Here is a 12,236-nt window from a genome sequence, read left to right as displayed (position 1 = left end):
CCTAGAATCTCACATCAGACATAAAATCAATAAAAGAAGTCCATATGCTCAGATCAACACACACACACACACACACACACACACACACACACACATCTGATGAAAGGATAGGATACTATGCTCCCCTCAACATCTACCAATCCTGTAGAAATATCCCTCAATGAGAATTGCCTACATCAGTGCTTCTCAACCTATGAGTCATGACCCCTTTGGAGTTGCATATCAAATATTCTACATATCCTGAATATAAAATATTAAATTATGATTTATAACAGTAGAAAAATTATAATGATGAAATAGCAATGAAATAATATTATGGCTGGCTGTAACTACAACATGACATACAGACTGCAGCATTACGGAGGTTGAGAACCACTGACTCAGATGAACATCAGGAAATGATGAAGACAATTCAAAATTTTAAATCTGAACTCAAAGAGATAGAAATACTGAAGAAAATTCAAGCTGAAATAAATGCAAAGTTGAAAAACATCAATAACCCAATTAGGAAACTCAGAGAAATGCTTTGCAAGAATGGATCAAGTAGAAGATAGAATATCAAGGTTTGAAGATTAAAGTAGAAGAATTAAATCATACAAGCAATTATGAAAACTAAAATGCATGAAGGGAAAATTTTTAAATCCTGAAATTCACATGGAAGCAATAAAGGCCCTGCATAGCCAAAGCAATTCAGAATAAAAGGACTAATGTTGGAAGGACTAGCTACTGTGCCAGATTTCAAGCTACACATAGAGCTATAGTAATTTTAAAAAGCATTGTACTAGCACAAAACAAACATAGATCTATGGAACAAAACAGAAGAATCATCGGGCAGTGGTGGTGCACATCTTTAACTTCAATACTTGGGAGGCAGACACAGGTGGATCTTTGTGAGTTTGAGGCCAGCCTGGTCTACAGAATGAATTCTAGAATAGCCAGGGCTACACAGTGAAACCCTGTCTTGAAAAAACAAAAACACCTGGGGTTCCATCCCATATACAGTCACCAAACCCAGACACTATTGTAGATGCCAAGAAGTGCATGCTGACAAAAGCCTGATATAGCTGTCTCCTGAGAGGCTCTGCCAGACCCTGACAAATACAGAGGCAGATGCTTGCAGCCAACCATTGGACTAAGCATGGGGTCCCTAATGGAGTCCCCAATGGAAGAGTTAGAAAAAGGATTGAAGGAGCTGAAGAGGTTTGCAACCCCACAGGAAGAGCAACAATATCAACCAACCAGACACCCCAGAGCTCCCAGGGACTAAACCACCATGTATACACCAAGGAGTATACATGGAGAAACCCAGAACTTCAGCCACATACGTAGCAGAGGATGGCCTTGTTGGCCATCAATGGGAGGAGAGGCCCTTGGTCTTATGACGGCTCAATGCCCCAGTGTAGGGGAATTCCAGGGCAGGGAGGCAGGAGTGGGTGGGTGGGAGGAGAGTACCCTCATAGAAGCAGGGAGGAGGGATGGGATGAGGATTTCCAGGGGGTAAAGTGCATGTATTTAGAACCATCTGATATGACAAAGATGCCAAAAATACACACTGGGGGAAAGATACTATTGTCAACAAATGATACTGGGAAAATTGGATGTTCACATGTAAAAGAACAAAATTAAAACTACATCTATCACCCAGTACAATATCAATTCCAAATGGATCAGAGACCTCAATGTAAAACCTGAAATAGTGAAAGTTCTAGACTATCAAAGAAGAACTGATGCCAATGCACTTTAAAATACTCCATAAAATAGAAAGGAGCAGAAAATCTGTAAACTCTTTAAATCTTGTATTATATGATGCTAAAAATTAGTATCACAGAGAAAAATTGTAGAGCAATCTTGTTGATAGACATAGATGCAAAACTCCCCAATAACACAGTGATGTTGGATAACACATTGAAACTATCAAGTGTTATGATCAAATTATTTCACTCCAAGGATGCATAGATGTCTCAAAATTCACAAATCAAAACTTTAATGTAATGTTACCTACATAACACACCTACCTAACTACCATACATGTATACACATGTATATCCACATACCCATTGAATAACATACACACACAAAACTTGAAAATAAAAATCTAAAATTTATATATATATATATATATATATATATATATGAAATCAAGATGAAATTTACACAATGAAACCTTTAAAATACCAAAGAAAGAAACCAAAGAAGACTTTAGACAATGGAAAAGTATTCCCATGCCCACATATTGGGTAGAATTAGTAATTTTTAAATGACCATATTACAAAAAGCTATCTATCTACAGATTGAATGAGTGATGGTTTATACATACTTGGCCCAGGGAGTGACAGGATTAGAAGGTATGGACCTGTTAGAGTAGGTGTGTCACTGTGGGTGTGAGTCATAAGTTTCTCATTCTAGCTGCCCAGAAGTCCGTATTCTAATAGCAGCCTTCAGATGAAGGTGCAGAATTCTCAGCTCTGACAACACTGTGTCTGTCTACTTCTGAACCTGTAAGCCAGCCCCATTTAAATGTTGTCTGTTGACAGCAGTAAAACACTAAGACATAAGCTGGTAACAGGGACTTGGGTGCTACTGTGATAGGCCCGACAATGCCATTGTTTGGAAGAATGTGGATTTTGGGACTTTGGATTTGGAAAGCCATGGAATGCTTTAAATGGGGCTTAATGGGTGATCATAGTAGGAATATGGAAGACTTTGCTAATAAGAGTGATTTGAATTGTACGGACCTGGCACAAGAGGTTTCAGTGGAGAATTTCAGTAGCCTAGAGACTGTTTTTGTGTATTTTGGTGAAGAATGTGCCTACTTTTTGCCCTTGTCTGGGAGTCTGCCTGAGGCTAAGGTAAAGAGATTAATTGCATTGACCATGGAGGTCTCAGAAATACCCATCATAGACTTTGTTCTCTGGTTAAGTCTCATGAACAGCATTTTGAACAAGTATAGCAAGCTGGTTTAAAGGCCTACGAGAAAGTGAAATGGAGCTGAATCCTGTGTTCAAGGACATTAAATTGAATTAAGGGAGTAGTGACCCTGGGGCAAGAACCCACCCTGCTAAATTTAGGTCCTGGCTTGGTAGTACAAGCCTTTAAACCCAGGAGGCAAAGGGTTTAAGATCTTTGAGTTTAAGATCAGCCTAGAACACAGAAAGTTCTAAGTGAAGAAAAACTTAATTTCAAGCTTGGTGGACCATACCTTTATTCCAGTGCTTAGGAGACAAGCATGCTGAGTTCTGAGTTCAAAGTTAGTCTACAAAACAAGTTCCAGGACAGCCAAGCTTAAGCAGTGAAGGAGTTAGTTGGAAAACAGAAAGTTGATGATAATGTAATAGAACAAAGGAGCCATGTTCCAGCCCCAGCAAGCAGCAGACCACAGCAGCTTTGGCCATATGGCTCTGGCTTTAAAGTCCAGTATAGAAGAAACTACTGGAACAATTGATGCTGGTTAGCTGAAGCTAAGAAATTAGGGGTGATTAAGAAGAGAGCAGGATCACTGAGGTGAAATTGAGAGGCCAAATCTTTTAAGTTCAGACTCCATTTTAGAGAACCTGACCTAAGTTTGAACTCAGGTAAACTAACAGGCTGGTACCTAGCATTAATTTCCAAGTTGCCCTCCAACAAAACCTGAGCCTAGCTTCAGTATTTAGGCTAATCCCCAACAAGACTAGTGTCTCCAGGTTACACCCTCAACAAGACCAGCGTTTCCAGGTTTTTACCCCAACAGACCTGTTCCCCCAGGTTACAAACCTATCCTTTGCCTAACAACCACCAATGCAGAGGAGAGCAGAAATTAAGTTTATGATATGACTCCCGGCACCAGTCAATTATATTAAAGGCAACAGTAATTTTCCAATTAGATGCTTGCACACTTACCCCCTGCTTGCTTACTATAAAGCCTTGCCCCAATAGCTACTTGGGGCTCCCCTACCACCAAAACTGTTCTGTGTGATGGTGGTGCATTGGGAGGATCCAAGCTAGCTCAAATAGAATAAAGACCCTGCTTAAGTTGCATCAGATTGGCTCCTGTCTGTGTTTTTGGAAATCACTAACATTTCCCTGGCACTACTAAATCTTCTAGGAAGTATTTTCTGAGAACACAAAGAAGCTGTGTTCCAGAGATAGACAAGGTTGTACGTCCTTCAGCATCTGGACTAGGTAATGTGTAAGAGTCACCCAGGTGGTACTGGTTTTGAAGGCATAAAGGGGTTATGAAGAGCAGCTGAGGCTTGGCCCTGTGAGAGGCCATGGAAGGCCATTGGTGAAGGTGCAGCCCCAGTTGTAGTTGACTGCCCAGGAGTGAAGGGATCATGCAAAGGAGTTGAGGCTTGGGACCATGAAGAGAGCCTATGAGAGACTACTGGTGAAGCCTAGTTGTAGCAGAAGACCCCAGTGTATTGTAGATGCCAGTACCATGGGATGACCACCAAGAACAGCAGCAGCAGTGGAGTGGATCAACCTGAGCTTAGAGTGCTACAGAAAACAGAGCTGCAGAAGTGACACCAGCCCTTTGGGGGAGCCCAGAAGATCAAGTGTGGGGATGCCAGACATTGAAACAAAAAGCTGTAACATTGATGTTGCCTTGAAGATCCCAAGATGTTGGAGATGCCACAGACGTGAGCTATCTGCTGAGTAAAGCTGCTAACAGGGAGTGGACCAGTCCACAAGAAAGAACTTTGTTGCAGTCAACATGATGAAAATGGAGTTGGAGATCTGAAGACTGCTTTGACATCAGCCTTGGAGATGCAGAGTTTGGAGTTTGCCCAGCTGGTTTCCTGTCTTGCTTTGTGGATTATAGTTAAGTGACTGGATGGATCTCAGAAGAGACTTTGAACTTTGGACTTTTAACATTGTTGGGACTGCTATGGGGACTTATGAAATTGAACTAAATGTATTTTGCATTATGCTATGTTTAGATATGGCCTCCATAGACTCATGTGTTTGAACAAACCTATGGGGGTCAGGGAGTGAAATGTGATGATTTATATATGTTTGGCCCAGGGAGTGGCACTATTAGAGGGTGTGGCCTTGTTGGAGTAGGTGTGGCCTTGTTGGAATAGGTGTGTCTCTGTGGGTGTGGGCTATAAAACCCTTATCCTAGCTGCCTGGAAATCAGTATTCTGTTAACAGCCTTCAGATGGAGATGTAGGACTCCCAGCTCTTCCTGCACCATTCTTGTCTGGATGCTACCATACTCCCACCTTGATGATAATGGACTAAACTTCTGAACCTGTAAACCAGCACCAATTAAATGTTGTCTTTTATAAAACTTACCTTGGTCATGGTGTCCACAGCAGTAAAACTCTAAGATAAAATATAATCTCATAAAAATACCAATGAGCTTTATATTTCAGTAAAAGAAATATATTAAAAGAAGTATATAGTAAAATTTATGAATTATGAAAAATCCTGAGCAAACATAGTAACCCTCTAGGAATCATAATATTTAATTTCAAAATACACTAAAAGCTACAGTATCAAAAGTAGCTGTATTTGTATTAAAACAGATAGGCAAACCAATGGAATAGAAGGAACAAGAAATAAATTTACATATCTATAGTCAGCTGTTTCTTGATAAAGATGCGAAAAATGTATTTTTTTAAAAAAGAGAAAGAGCCTGTTCAACTGTTCCAGTTTTGCTAGAAAAATTGGGCCTATACATATAGAAGAATAAAACTATTTCTCTAGCTCTTACCTTGTACAAAATCAACTCAAATCAGACCAAAAACCTTAACATAAGATGCAAACCTCTGAAACTGCTAGTGGAAAACTTAACATTATTCACAATAACTTTCTTAAATAGGACTCTGAAAGCCCAGAAAATAACAAAAAGATTAGACAAGTGATATTACATGAAATTAGAGAGCTTCAGTGCAGCAGAAAAAAAATGAACAGAATAAAGACACAGCTTATAACACAGGACAAAGATTCATAGATTAAATCCAGAATATAGAAAGAACTAAGAAAAAACTACCAAATAGATTAATAATTCAAATAATAAATGGACAAATAAGCTGAGCAGTTTTTAAACAATGAATAATAGTTATAGTAAAAAAATGAACATGTTTAGCCATCAGGGAAATGTAAATTCAAAGTACATTGATATTCTATCTTACTACTGTCAGAATGGCTGTTATTAGAAAACAAACAGTGCTCAGAATGGTGGCACACACTTTTAATCTCAGCATTTTGGAGGCAAAGGCAGGTGAACCTCTGTGAATTCAAGGCAAATATATATAGAGAATTCCATGACAGCCAGGGCTACATAGAGACCCTGTCTCAAGAGAAAGGGAAAGGGAGAAAAGGAGAAATGAGAAATGGAAAAGGGAAAAAAAGGGAAACGGAGAAAGGGAGAAAAGGAAGAGGGGAGAGAGGGAGCAGGAAGTGGAGAAGGGGCAGGGGAGAAGGGATAGGGATTAGAGGAGAGGAGAAAGATTATAAGAGCAAGAATACCAGAAACTCTCTCCTAGAAATGGCTATAAAATGACTGAAACAATGGCAATATCAACAGACATATTAATGTCGAAGTGGGGAATTTTCATGGGGTCCTACTCTGAGAATAAGAACTACAGGCAACTAATGACTGCTAGGAGAAAAATTAGCCTCTACTAGACAGCCCCTGTCATGGTTTGAATATACTTGGCCCAGGAAGTGGTACTATTTGGAGGTGTGGCCTTGTTGGAATAGGTGCGTCACTGTGGGCACGGGCTTTATGACCCTCATTCTAGCTGGCTGGAAGTCAGTCTTCCACTAGCAGCCTAACACTCAGCTCTGCCTATATCATGCCTGCCTGGAGGCTGGCATGCTCCTGATGATAATGGACTTAACCTCTGAACCTATAAGCCAGCCCCAATTAAATATTGTCCTTATAAGAGGACAACATACCTTGGTCATGGTGTCTATTCACAGCAGTAAAACTCTAACTAAAATAACCCCTTTATTGGCTGTCTAATGCAGAGTGGTCAGTCTTGAAAACATAAACACATAAAAAACAGAAATAGACTCAGCAGGTTGGATTATGTTATGTGTGTGTGTGTGTGTGCATATGCATACATAAGTGGGGCAGTAGACCACGCCACTACACAGGAAACTGGTAAGATAGAGCAGATTCAGGAACCCTGGCAATTCTCATAATTGAGAATGGTAAGCATTTAAATCTACTCCCAACCAGGTTCCAGTCCTGGAACATGTGACCATGACACTCCCAGGACATTCCATTGAGAGGACTGTGACAATCACCTGAAGTCCTTCCACATGCAGATGAGGCATTTCTAACATCTCAGACTCAGCCAATAGAAAGCATCTGCCTCTAGATCCCACCCCAACCTCAAATGTTTATAAGGTCTATCCACAAGGAATAAAGTACATGAGTTATTTTACCAAAGGGAAGAGTTTTCTCTCCTGAAGCTTTCAGCATTGGACCTTGATCCCACCCAACAAGCCAGGTGTGCACTAGACCTCAGCCACTTCCTGCTGGGTGGCTTCAACTCCGGCCCCTATCTGTCCATTGTATCTTGCCGCCTGCCACCAACTCTGGCAGTGGAAGGGGTCCAGTGGAATACCCTACTCTGGCCTCCCTTCGAAGAGCTGTAACTCGTTGGCCACTCTGGCCAGGCCCTGCAGATCCCTGCTGACAGCTCCCAGTATGCAGACTGGCATACATACATATCCAGTATGTATGTGACAATAATAGTCAGAGAAAAAGAAGCTATCACTTTGAGAGAGGGTGTCATGGGAGGGGTTGGAGGGAGGAAAGGCAAGGGGGAAAATCATGTAATTCTATTTCAATTAAAATACATTTTGTAAAAAACCTAAAAGTAGAACTAACCATATAAGACATAAAGTTATATCAACCGCCAACCAGAGAGTACACATGGAGGAACCCATGGCTCCAGCTGATGTGTAGCAGAGGATGTCCTTATTTTTCATCAATGGGAGGGGAGGCCCTTGGTCCTGAAGAGGCTTGATGTCCCAGCATAGGGTAATGCTAGAGCAGTGAAGTGGGAATGGGTGGATGGGTGGGGAGAACCCTCATAGAGAGAGGGGAGATAGGATAGGGGGTTTGTAGAGGGGAAACTGGGAAGGGGGACATTTCAAATGTAAATAAATAAAATAACCAATAAAAAAAAGACAGTTATATCACTCAAGGATATATACCATGGGAATCAAAGTCAATATTTAAAAGAGATACTTACACATTCTTATTATTGATGTACTACTTCACAACATCCCAGTTATGGAATAAATCTAGATGCCAACATAAATAAATGAAAAATATAGCATGTACATTCAATTTAGTAATATTTAACCACAAAATAAAAATCCTGGCATTTTCAGGAAAATGATCAGAATTAAAGATCATCATATTTAGTGAAATAAACAATATTGAGAAAAACAATATATCACATATTTCTCTCATATGTGATATCTAGTGGGAAAAAGATGGAAGACTAAAGATGTAGTTTAATGTTCGTATAGCATATACAAGGTTCTAGATTAAATCTCTAGCATCAGAAAAGAAAAAGACGTAAAAGTAGCCAGAGGACTATTAGGAAAGTAGAAAGGGATCAGGGAGAGGGGGAAGAGAAAAGAAAAGAGGACAACAGGGAATGGATAGAATAAAAACATGTTGTATGTTATGGAATGATATGAAACATAATGAAAGCCATTTGTGTATAACTGAACTCTTCTAATAAAACAAAACTGACTAAAAAAAAAATCCAACAATCGTTGGTTACAGAATAAATAGAAATGCCTAAATTGAAACATCTGGAAATGTCAATAAGAACATGTAATCACAGGTGAGCCAATATTGATATCATTATGGATACTACAAAGAAAGAAACAGCCACTTTTGAAATTCTGCTGACCAACAACTACAATATTTTACTTACTAAATGATACAGTTAAATCTGAGCAGAAAGATTGCATTAGGAATTGGAATAAAGACAACTTAGATTGTTCAGCACAATCCCCCTGAGGCCATTTCAGAAGCCATCAATTCCTTTTCTTACACAGAACATTTCCTTCAAAACCAGCTACTCCTTGCCTAGAACACACGGGTGTGGCACAGGCTGGGTTTTCCAAAGATTCTTGCATTGCTGTTAGTCTTTACATGGGACAATACAAAGTTTCTGTTCACCTCAGATAAGAATAAGGAGTGCTTGGTATTGTATTAAAGGTCACAGTGGGACTCAACTGGTGGATCTCTTGTCACCAGATAAAGAATCCTAAGAACAAAGAGGTTTACTGATCCAGTTTACTCCTCGATCCCTAGATCTGAAAGGAGGATAACAGCTGCCAGAAACAGCATAGATACTGAATTAATATTTTGCTGCCATTCTCAGAGTTGACAAGCAGGGGCAGAGTAGTACTGTGAGACTCCTGAGACAGACACTAAGAAAAGCAAGTGAGCTATCTGCCACAGTCTGTATTTTCAAGAAAAAACTAGGAGAAATAAACACATGGTAGAAGTTCCCAGATTCTACCACTACAATGAACATTCTGTTCATCACACTGCTTATGAAACAATGTATGACTTCTTTTAATATTGTGGTAAATCATGTTTTCTTTTCATGGTTGTTCTATAATAAAGAAAGACTTGGTCCATAGTGCTTATATTTCTCTTGCACCTCTGTAGTCACTTACCTAATGTAAAATTAACTACTTTTAAACTTTAACTACACTGTATCCTGACAAGCAAACTATAAAATAAAAGCAACAATAAAATAAGACCATTGTATGAAAATGGATTGTTACAATGTTCCTAAGTAGGAGACTTCAGTGGTTTTGCTCAGAAATTAAACAGTAAAATCTTCAACTATTTTGTTTTATGAAACTTGCTGGTGGTGTATTATGTTCCTTCAATACATAAATAACATTTTGGACAATAATTTTTGTTTAAAATTCTTTACTAAAATAGTATTCTCATGAGCATTATTCATAGTTAACATTCAATTCATGCACAAGAATGCCATTTCCAATAGTTTTAAAAGGTTCTTCAGAATTGTTTTCATAACGTTTCTAGCCTAACTTTCCTCCTACAACTACATTGACAGCTTTGCTCTGAGAGGGGCAGACGCGGGGTATAATCTGATCCGAGAACATTAGTGAAAATGAGATAGAAAGAATGCAGCCTAGGAGTCAGTCTCAAGCACAGCTTGCTCCAGCTCTTTTCAGTGTTAGGCCCAACTGGCCCTATCCTGATATCCAGGAAGGCTATACAGCAAAACTAGCACAAACCGTGAGGAAGGCCTAGGGGCAATGCAGGAGTGTCCTCCTCAGCCAGTGTAAAATGAGTACTATCACCCTGGGTTGAGGATTGGAGCTGCCCACTGCCCCGTCCTTGTGCCAGGCCCCAAAGCACATGGCTAGGTGCGGTGGGTACTGGCCACCTAAGACACCTGGCCTTCCCAGACCCGAGTGGCTGCACCTACCTGCGCTGGAAGTCGCGACTCAGATGTTTGTGGAGGCCAAATGCAAGCAAAGAGGGGCTGTACTGCAGCCTTGTCAGTCCTTTGGTGTTTTACTACCCAGCCCCCAACGGCAGTCTGACTCCCGCTCCCCTCCCCCAGCCTGCTCTAGCCCAGCAGAGAACCTTAAAGCCCCGCCCTGCTCCTTCCGGCTTTGCAGAGTGGAATCCTCACAGGGCGTGTTTAAAGACTAGGATCCAGAAAGATCAGCCAAGTACTATAGTCAGTAGTCTTCACTGAACAAATTTGGAGGTATAACAAGAGAAAGACGGGTCCAGGATGTTACAGTGTATGTAAAACTCGGGTTGCCTGCCTTTTTCTGTGTTCTTCTATAATCTCTTGTCTATGATTTTATTAATGGTAGCTTATCAATGTTTTATAAGATGTAAACTTTTTACACTGTCCTTCCACATGTCCCATATCTCTCACTACTGGATTTCCATAGATTCAGATGAGCATTTTGAATCAAAGGTTCAACTACAGTGCTAATATAGTAAGCTTTAAAAGGAGAATAAACCACAAGAAATGAACACTTTATACGAATGAAATTTAATAATAATGCATACTATAAAAATCAAGCATGAAATAATCTGTCATAAAGGTACAAAAGAAAACACGTTTTTTGATTCAACATTACAAAAGAAGAAAACGTTTTCATTATAACAGAGGCTTTTTAATATTCCTTTATCATTTTTATCCTGAAATTCTTTCTATCTACAGTTGTTCATTTGGAAAAATTAGTCTTCTTTTAAAACTCAATTTTGGTATTCCTCTGTGATTCCTCAGTCATTTCTATATAAATTTATATTCTTTTTCCATTGATTCCATATGCCTTATATACCACTTATTCTGGATTCTGATATCTCCTTCTGCACATTTTTTTCTGTGCAGTGAACAAGCAGACTTTTGAAAGCAGAAAGTATTTATTTTACAAATCTGATTCCCAAGCATACGATGTATTTTTAATGAATATTTGCTAATAACTGCCTAAGATCACTGAATATACACACTAAACATTATACCCAAAATGTGAATTAATGCTAAGAAGAATAACTAAATAAGATGAAAAATCTAGATTTAATCTAGCTGGTATTCATTCATGCAACAAATATGGACTCTACTATATGTCAAACTTTGCAGTGATTTCTGGATATAAACTGATGATTAAAACCAGGACATAGTTCATACCTTATAATTTTCTGGTCAAAGAATAAAAATCAATGGTGACCAGACAAATAAGAAAAAGAACATTCCAGAGAGAAGGAAAGCATAATCTAGTGTCTAGTAATATGAAGGAGCATGACAATAGTAAATCAGATCAGTAAGATGAAATTGATAAATAAAAAGTCCTCAAGAAAAGGCAAGAAGTTGATAAAGTTTATTTAATTCAGAGAACTTCTCCATTATAGTAGAAAAGAACATTAATGAAACTTACAGTATCTGCCAAATATTGACCTGTTTTATAATAAACATTTAAGACAGATTATATTATTTGCACTTTAGAGGTAAGGCAACCAAGGCACAGATAGGTTAAACAATATCAACAAGATCATAAAAAAATTAGGTTTCCAAGCTGAGATTAAAACCTAAGTAAATAATATACAATGGGATTTACAATAAAAACAACATAAAAACCTAAAAAGTGTTATTTCAACAAAATATGTTCGTTGGCTCTAGATACTTAATATCCATTTATGCAATAAGCCACACTGAGAGCTTCAAGAAAATAGTGCACTGGAGTCAAATATTACTATTGTAAACCTA

General features: G+C 38.9%; 1 protein-coding gene across 2 annotated transcripts in view; it reads right to left on the bottom strand.

Annotated features, from left to right (window-relative positions):
* Tmlhe (trimethyllysine hydroxylase, epsilon) overlaps positions 1–10,538 on the bottom strand; it is a 120,392-nt gene extending 109,854 nt beyond the window's left edge. Inside the window, exon 1 of one of the 2 annotated variants that reach the window (XM_028785265.1) lies at positions 10,437–10,538. The gene's annotated coding sequence lies outside the window, so the exon portion shown is untranslated. The remainder of the gene's footprint in view (positions 1–10,436) is intronic. The other variant, XM_028785264.1, reaches the window with a different exon arrangement.
* Positions 10,539–12,236: the final 1,698 nt, after the last annotated feature.

Source organism: Grammomys surdaster, unplaced genomic scaffold, assembly GCF_004785775.1.
Source record: "Grammomys surdaster isolate TR1022 unplaced genomic scaffold, NIH_TR_1.0 125178, whole genome shotgun sequence".
NCBI lineage: Eukaryota > Metazoa > Chordata > Mammalia > Rodentia > Muridae > Grammomys > Grammomys surdaster.
Note: the sequence above shows the minus strand (reverse complement) of the source record. Positions and strands in the feature narration are given on the sequence as shown.